Source organism: Micropterus dolomieu, linkage group LG07 (assembly GCF_021292245.1).
Source record: "Micropterus dolomieu isolate WLL.071019.BEF.003 ecotype Adirondacks linkage group LG07, ASM2129224v1, whole genome shotgun sequence".
Lineage (NCBI taxonomy): Eukaryota > Metazoa > Chordata > Actinopteri > Centrarchiformes > Centrarchidae > Micropterus > Micropterus dolomieu.
The window spans coordinates 1,643,088-1,651,138 of record NC_060156.1 but is presented as its reverse complement, the minus strand read 5'-3'; the positions used below and the strand labels follow the sequence as shown (position 1 = coordinate 1,651,138).

At 41.4% G+C, this 8,051-nt stretch overlaps 1 pseudogene; it reads right to left on the bottom strand.

Annotated features, from left to right (window-relative positions):
- Positions 1 to 7,511: 7,511 nt before the first annotated feature.
- LOC123974026 overlaps positions 7,512 to 8,051 on the bottom strand; it is a 2,662-nt pseudogene continuing 2,122 nt past the window's right edge.

The window sequence follows — 8,051 nt, the reverse complement described above, 5'->3', positions numbered from 1 at the left end:
CTACAGAGCAACCCCTGGGCAAAGGTTCACCTACTTTTTGATTTGTTTTTTTTGGATTTAATGGGCATTTTTGGCGATTTACACACTTTGTACTTTACTTTTGTACGATTAAAAGTTGTTGTAACTTCATTATACATGCTCACATCTGCACCAAACAGTCCGACATGCCAATATTCAGTTATCGTCGTAGTGCCAAGTGCTATGTAGTGCCACAAAGGGGGGGCACAGGAAGTGATGATTGAAAGCGCATAGCAAATTCACAGCCGTACCAGCAGAGCTCCAGAATCTGCAACACGGCCGCCTCACAAAACTCGATGCGCTATAGGTGCGAGGCCCCGCCCAATGCTGCTTGCAGCTTTAATAATAATTTTGGTTCTTTTGCTAATGAAAGCACACTGCTTTTAACACAAGTCAGCCCCCAGCACTCAATACCTGCTGCTTCATGAAATTCCTGCAGCTCTGCACTAAAAACTACACTTGCTGATATTTGACTGCAGGCTACATACACAAAGTTTTACTCAGAAGTACCTATCTATCTACCTATATCTATGTATCTACCAATGCAGGACCGACAGCTGAATTAGCAAACAGGACCTGATATCAATTAGAATTAACTCAATTTAATTCAAATTTATTGATAAAGCGCCAATTTATCTCATTGCGCTTTTTATATAGATCAGATCTAGACCTTGCTCTTTCTAACATTATTAACAGAGACTCAACCACATTGTCAAATCTGTCAATTGTGTGTGTGTATATATATATGTATATCAGAATCTTTTGAACACCAAGTTCATTTCACTCTCACAAACAACTTTATCTCATTATATCAACACAAGACAGTAATATTGATAATGGTAATATTCTTTCTGTAGAGACCTACTTCTCTTTTCCTCTGTCTAACACCAGGTGAGGGGAGCAGCCAACACAATATTCACACAGAAATACAGACCGTAAAAGTAGTAGTGGTACAAAAAATTAGTATTACTGATAATTATACTAATATAATAATTGAAGCAGTGGGTGTCGAGCAGGAACATGGGGGCAGCAAGAAGCAAAAGGAGAGGGATGAGAAAGCACAAAACTACGGGGTAGGGAAGCAGTCGAGTTAGTAACATGCATTAATTGTTACTTTTTGCTTTGTTTCTTTATCTGCTCTGTAAAGCGACTTTGAGTTCGTGAAAAGTGCTATACAAATTCAATTTATTATTATTAATGGGATAAGAATGCATACAGATGGAGAAAGAGAATACACTAATTATATGTTGTGTGTGTGTAGCACACAACATTCGTTGAACTACGAATTTCATTTCATAATGCTGCCTTGTGCTGTATAATGACTACCTTGTACCTTGAGTATTTCGTGGCCACAAGGTAGTATCTCGTTCCCATGTTTTGATTAGAATTTTAGTTTTTCATTCAGTGATCCTTGGGGGATGCTCTATAGATACCAGATAGATGTGTTACAGTTAAAAGAACAAAAGAAGTTCAAGCAGCTCGATAGGAAAAACCCCTACGAATTATCTTTAACTACTGTTTATGCAGTATTTTGTGGGAAGTCTGTGCATCATATGATAATAACCGTAAAATTTTTAAAATAGGTATCGGATTCCCTGTCTGCCCTCTCCCATATAACATGCTGCAGACATTGTTAGAATACAAAGAATTAACTATTAAAAGGGACACACACCATGATGAAAGATGATGGAGAAACCCGATGATAGAGAAGTTAGAACTACATTATTAAAATAGTCTTAGGCTGTAGCTTAGGAGCTTAGTCTGTCTACATCATCATTTACTAATGTCACGCTTTCTTCAGATGTTTTTGTCTTCAACTTTTAACTAAACGTTGGCAGGGTCTCTGTTAATTCCCCATGTTCTCCACCTCCTCCCCTGCCCACCATTTATGGTACAGGTCACACATACGCTCTCCTCGCAGTTAAGGGCTGACTCGCAAAATTTTCCTATAGCTGATAATACTGATAAAACTGTTTTGTCTTTTAATAGCTTACTGCTAATGTGCATTGTTTCTCGACATTGTTTGCACTATGAGGATGATGCAGGGATTCTCAGTATTAAACAGTATTTTAGATTCTAAATGAAGAGAAAATAAACAACCACGATATGATAAGAAATAAATAGCTATACTTTTGTGCACACCATCTGCTCATTTAAGTCAGTAAAACTTCGACCTGTGAAATTTAGGGAGGCAGGCTACTACAGACAAAGTTAGTAGCCTATTCAAACATTTTGAAATAAAACACACACCAGAAAAGACAAAATAATGTTAGAATGTGCTACATAGCATAATTTGTTTGACCCATCTTTGGTGATGCTCCATGGAACCACCAGAAAGCAGTAAAAATAGCCTAAGAAGTTGTCGGATTTAATAAAAACATCCAGTTTGTGAAACCACAGCCTCATTCCGATGTACAAAAGCTTACTAGACTAACCATTTTGTCTAGCTACTGTACATTTGTGAAATTTAAATAGTTAAGAATCATATTTACTATATTGATATCTAAAAATATTTTTGAATATTTTGTGCTATGACAGTTGACAGGTTGCGGTAATGTCCTACTCGCTCACCTCCTGCTATAGTAAGAACACAAGATACAACAAAGATTTGAATGACTTGTTTTTAGTCTTGATTTACCCCCACAAATTAGATCCATGATAATAGAGAAAGACAAGACCTTACTTCCTGATATGCAGTTTCCTGCCTAACAGCTGAGACAGTGCCCCCAACGTCATGTCCTACTCACTGTTCCCCTACACAGATTCAAGTAGTGGATAAACACTAAATAAAAGCCAGTTGCACTGTTGTTATGAGAGCTTGAGGACCGTGGGAATTGATATTGTGGTTTGGGTCTCAGTTTCAGAACCGTTATAGCCCTACTAAAATCAAATTATTTAAATAGTATTTGTATAGGAGTGATTCTGTCCTGAGTTTTTTGACCACTATAAGGGGTTTCCTGTGTAACTTCATATGATGACGTGACTTTCTTTCTCCGTTTCCTCCTCACTATTCCAGCCAGATATAACTATGTCAAGTGTGTAGCAGGAGAGAGTCTCTACATCTCACTGGAGGGCATTGACCTGGCTGATGCTGTCCTCTCCTTCTCAGGGGAGGCTGCCAACGTTACACTGGTGAGCTGGATAGATGGATGAATGGATGAATAGATGATGGATGGAAGAATGGTTTGGATAAAAATCAGCAGAGGAATAGAGGGATTCAGTATTTGGGAATGGCTTATTATAAAGGCACAGAAGTAGGAGGTTACATTTTTTTCCCAATACCTGTGTTTTCAACTTTCAGTATTTCTTTGTACTGGAATATCACAAATGTTAGTATTTATGTATTTGTACATATCTAGAATAGCTGAGTGGGATGGGGATTTTTTCTTTGCTGCAAAAAGTGGAATTAATGTGCCAGACCAAAATGGAAATGCATTTGTAAAATAATGATGCTTAGTCATCTGTTGTGGGTGTCAAAGTTGACCATAAGGAATGATAATTCCCCAAACACGAATTACTTCTCAAAGGTTTTGCAGTTGGACGCCTGATGGATGCAATTTTGTTTTTTAAAAGCTTGTGAGAAATTCCCTGTGATTCAGATGGAAATGCAACTCGTGGTCCTAACTGATGCTCTGACAGCAGTTTGTGTCCCTCAGGTGCGTGATGGTGCTCGGGTATCCCAGGACCTTCCGGATTACTGGAACCGGATTCAGACCCACTCCTTGAACATTGAGATTAGGAATGTCAACTACAGTGATGAGGGACATTACACCCTGAGAGACCGCAGGGACAGGGTGGCGTCTATTACCAGAATGGACCTGACAGGTGGGTCCCCATATAACCCACCCACACACTTAACCCACGAGACGAGATGAGATTCAAGATTGGGTTCTCGAGATCGAGACAAGATATTTACACTATTTTTAAAGAGGTGGTATTGTGCTTTTTGGCTTTCCCCCTCTCCTTTATTGACTTATATCTGTTTTTTGTGCATGTAACAAGTCCACCAAAAGGGAGTTCTCATCTCCTACAGAAAGCTCTGCTCTGAACTGCTTGAACAGCTTGTTTTTAGTCCAGCCATTTCCCTTCCTTCCCTGTGACGTCACAATGAAAACATGTCATAAAGCTTGCCAAGCGGCTAGCAGAGTCAGACACGCCCTCAAACCAAGCTAGTCTGAGCGGAGGCCCTTTGGCTCGCCTCGCCTTTGTTTGGTTTTCCATTGTAGAAATGTTGCACCTGTACCTGCTTCCAGGTACTTTTTATCGTATCACCTCACCTCCATCGAGCTGAGGGATACTAAAATGTAACGTGAAAACGACAGACTGCTGATTGGTCAGAGAGAATATTAAATATTCACTGCATCATCATTGCTGCACCAGACAGCCAGCAACAGAAAGTTTTATATTTTACAGTTTTCTTATGTAATTTCATCACTAAATCCACTTCTGAGAGGTTTGAGGTGAGAAATCAGCTGTGTAGACTTAAAAAAGAGAAAGCTGTGTGGATCGCTGGTGTGTGTGTCGCATTGAACATTACGTCGCGGCAGTTGTGTGTGGCGTCGCTATGACTACAAGCTACGTACTATCTCTGGGTACTGTCTGCAATAGAAAACGGAGCAGGGCCGAGTAGAGTCAGTCTATCGATTTGCGCTATGGTAGCATTTTTCGGCAAGGCAGCATAGATCGTCAGAACACCGGCAACAGTTCAACGTTTAGTCCTAAAAGACGATGCAACTCCAATTCTGTTTGGGCCTGGAAATTCACAATCACAACCTGTAAGTATGCTTTATTGGTTGTGAATTATATTTAAAATAAACACGGCAATGTAACTTCACAGACTGTTCAAGTGCGGAGTTGTTTTGTAAACGCTGGCTAACACAGCTAAAGTTATAGCTATAATGCTAACGTTACACCTGATGTGAAAGCTACTGAGCAAACTTTCAAATTGTTTGGCCAATTTTTATGTAAAATTGAGTTGAAATATGGTGATTTCTGTAGTGGTTTATGGTAAGATGTGGGACAATGATGTTGTGTGGTTGTGGACTTGTGTGTAACTTATATCATCTGCTAGGTTACGGTCGCAGTCTGAAAATTTCCAATCAGTGTAATTAATCCCAATATGACAGATGATTGTCACTGATCAGTCAAAGCTTCATACAGATTAGTTTGATTTAAAGCAATAGCCCAGCAGTAGCCCACGGTAAGTCAGTGCCACTGCTGGCAACTTGACAACTGCCTTAATGTCCGCAAAGACACTGTTATAAAGAAGGACAGTGTAGATTTTATTCTGAGGATTAATCGCAACGTCCACAGATCACTGTCATGACAGGTGACAGGCTGATCATAAAAGCGGTCACGTTGAAGACGTGGTTTTGGTAACGCACTAATATCCAACCATGATTTTGATTTTGTTTTTACTTGTGCAAATGATATGTGATCCGTATGTGTTTTGATATCAACAGTATGAATAAGGAAATGAAACGTGTGAGACAGCTGCTTCAGGAGATGGGATCTCAGAGAAAGTGTACTGAGGCCAATAGAATGGGACCAGTGGGCTGGACAGGGGTGGAGCAGGAAACCTCAAGCGGATGGCCTGAGGGCCAGACAGCGATGGAGCAAGATTCCACAGGCGGACAGCCTAAAGGCTGGGCTGTGGCAATCAGGCAAACAGGAAGCAGGACCAAAGGGCTGAACAGGTCCAGAGGAAGACCAGGCAAAAATTTCAAATTTCAAATTTCCTCTTATAATACACACACATGTCCTTGTCTTTTACTTTAGTGGATTTTAGTTAGATTTCATATTGTGTTTTACATTCATTTATCAGTTAGATAAATGCTTGTGGATATACAGTATCTCAGAAAAGTGAGTACACCGCTCACATTTTTGTAAATATATGATTAGATCTTTTCATGTGACAACGCTGAAGAAATGACACTTTGCTCCAGTGTAAAGTAGTGAGTGTTCAGCTTGTATAACAGTGTGAATTTGCTGTCCCCTCAAAATAACACATCACACAGCCATTAATGTCTAAACCGCTGGCAACAAAAGTGAGGACACCCCTAAGTGAAAATGTCCAAACTGGGCCCAATTAGCCATTTTCCCTCCCCGGTGTCAGGTGACTCGTTGGTATTAAAAGGTCTCAGGTGTGAATGGGGAGCAGGTGTGTTAAATTTGGTGTTAACGCTCTCACACCCCCTCATACTGGTCACTGGAAGTTCAACATGACACCTCATGGCAAAGAACTCTCTCAGGATCTGAAAAAAAGAACGGTTGCTCTACATAAAGATGGCCGAGGCTGTAAGAAGATTGCTAAGACCCTGAAACTGAGCTGCAGCACGGTGGCCAGTAAGTAAGTAAGTGGGGGGTCAGCCTGTCAGTGCTCAGACCGTACGCCGCACACTGCATCAAACTGGTCTGCATGGCTGTCGTCCCAGAAGGAAGCCTCTTCTAAAGATGATGCACAAGAAAGCCCGCGAACAGTTTGCTGAAGACAAGCAGACTAAGGACATGGATTACTGGAACCATGTCCTGTGGTCTGATGAGACCAAGATAAACTTATTTGGTTCAGATGGTGTCAAGCGTGTGTGGCGGCAACCAGGTGAGGAGCACAAAGACAAGTGTGTCCTGCCTACAGTCCAGCATGGTGGTGGGAGTGTCCTGATGCATGAGTACTGCCGGCACTGGGGAGCTACAGTTCATTGAAGGGTACCATGAACGCCAACATGTGACATACTAAAGCAGAGCATGATCCCCTCCCTTCGGAGACTGGGCCGCAGGGCTGTATTCCAACATGATCACGACCCCAAACACACCTCCAAGACGACCGCTGCCTTGCTAAAGAAGCGGAGGGTAAAGGTGATGGACTGGCCAAGCACGTCTCCAGACCTGAACCCTATTGAGCATCTGTGGGGCTCCTCAAACAGAATGTGGAGGACCGCAAGGTAACATCCACCATGATGTCGTCATGGAGGAGTGGAAGAGGTCTCCAGTGGCAACCTGTGAAGCTCTGGTGAACTCCATACCCAAGAGTGTTATGGCAGTGCTGGAAAATATTGGTGCCCACGGAAAATAATGACACTTTTGGCCCAATTAGGACATTATCACTTATGGGTATAGTCACTTTTGATAACAGCGGTTTAGAAATTAATGGCTGTGTGATGTTTAATTCAACCTGCACAAACCTCTCTGTAGCTCCTTTGAGGATCAAATGCACTAAAGCACTTTCAGAGCACTGGTTAAATGACTCCACCGTGTGCACAGACGTGCATGTCGGAAAGCTGAGAGAAAGTGGAAGAAAGATAAAGTGTGTCATATGAAATCTTACAGCAATATCTGTCTGACTATCAGAGAGCTGTAAAATCTGCAAAATCTGATTTTATTGCTGTCCAACGAAGGTTAAAGTCAAGGGCAACTGGACTTGGTTGAAGATACTGGAAGACGTTTCGTCCCTCATCCAAAGGACTTCTTCAGTTCTGACTGACTGGCAGGGAAACTCAGCTATTTAAATCTCCTTTGATTTGAGGCAGATTCAGGCCATAAACTAGAGGGTTATTGATGGGGGGAATAATCAGATACTCTAAAGATAAAACGACTGTTATGATTGGATTAATTGTATCACTCTCAAATCGAGTAAATAACAGCTCACAGAAGAGAGAGAATGAATAGGTCACAAATGTCACTATGTGGGGCAGACAGGTTTGTAACGCCTTTCCTCTGAATTCAGGACAAACAGCAGGGGGATGAAGATGGTTAATATTGTAACAAACTGACCTACTATGCTGTTCAGAGTTGTGTCCACACAGGAGAGCTGAACCACAGGCCAGTTAGAACAGAAAAGCCTGTGCAGTTTATTTCCACACAAAGGCAATCGAACAGAAAGAGAAACACAGAAGCCAATAGCAAATGCAGGGTAGAGCAGAGCAAAAATCAGAAGATGTCTCACCATCCTAAAGGTCATTTTGCTGTGATAGTGTAAAGGCTGGCAAATAGCAACAAATCTATCATAGGCCATGATGCTGAGGATGGTCAGTTCA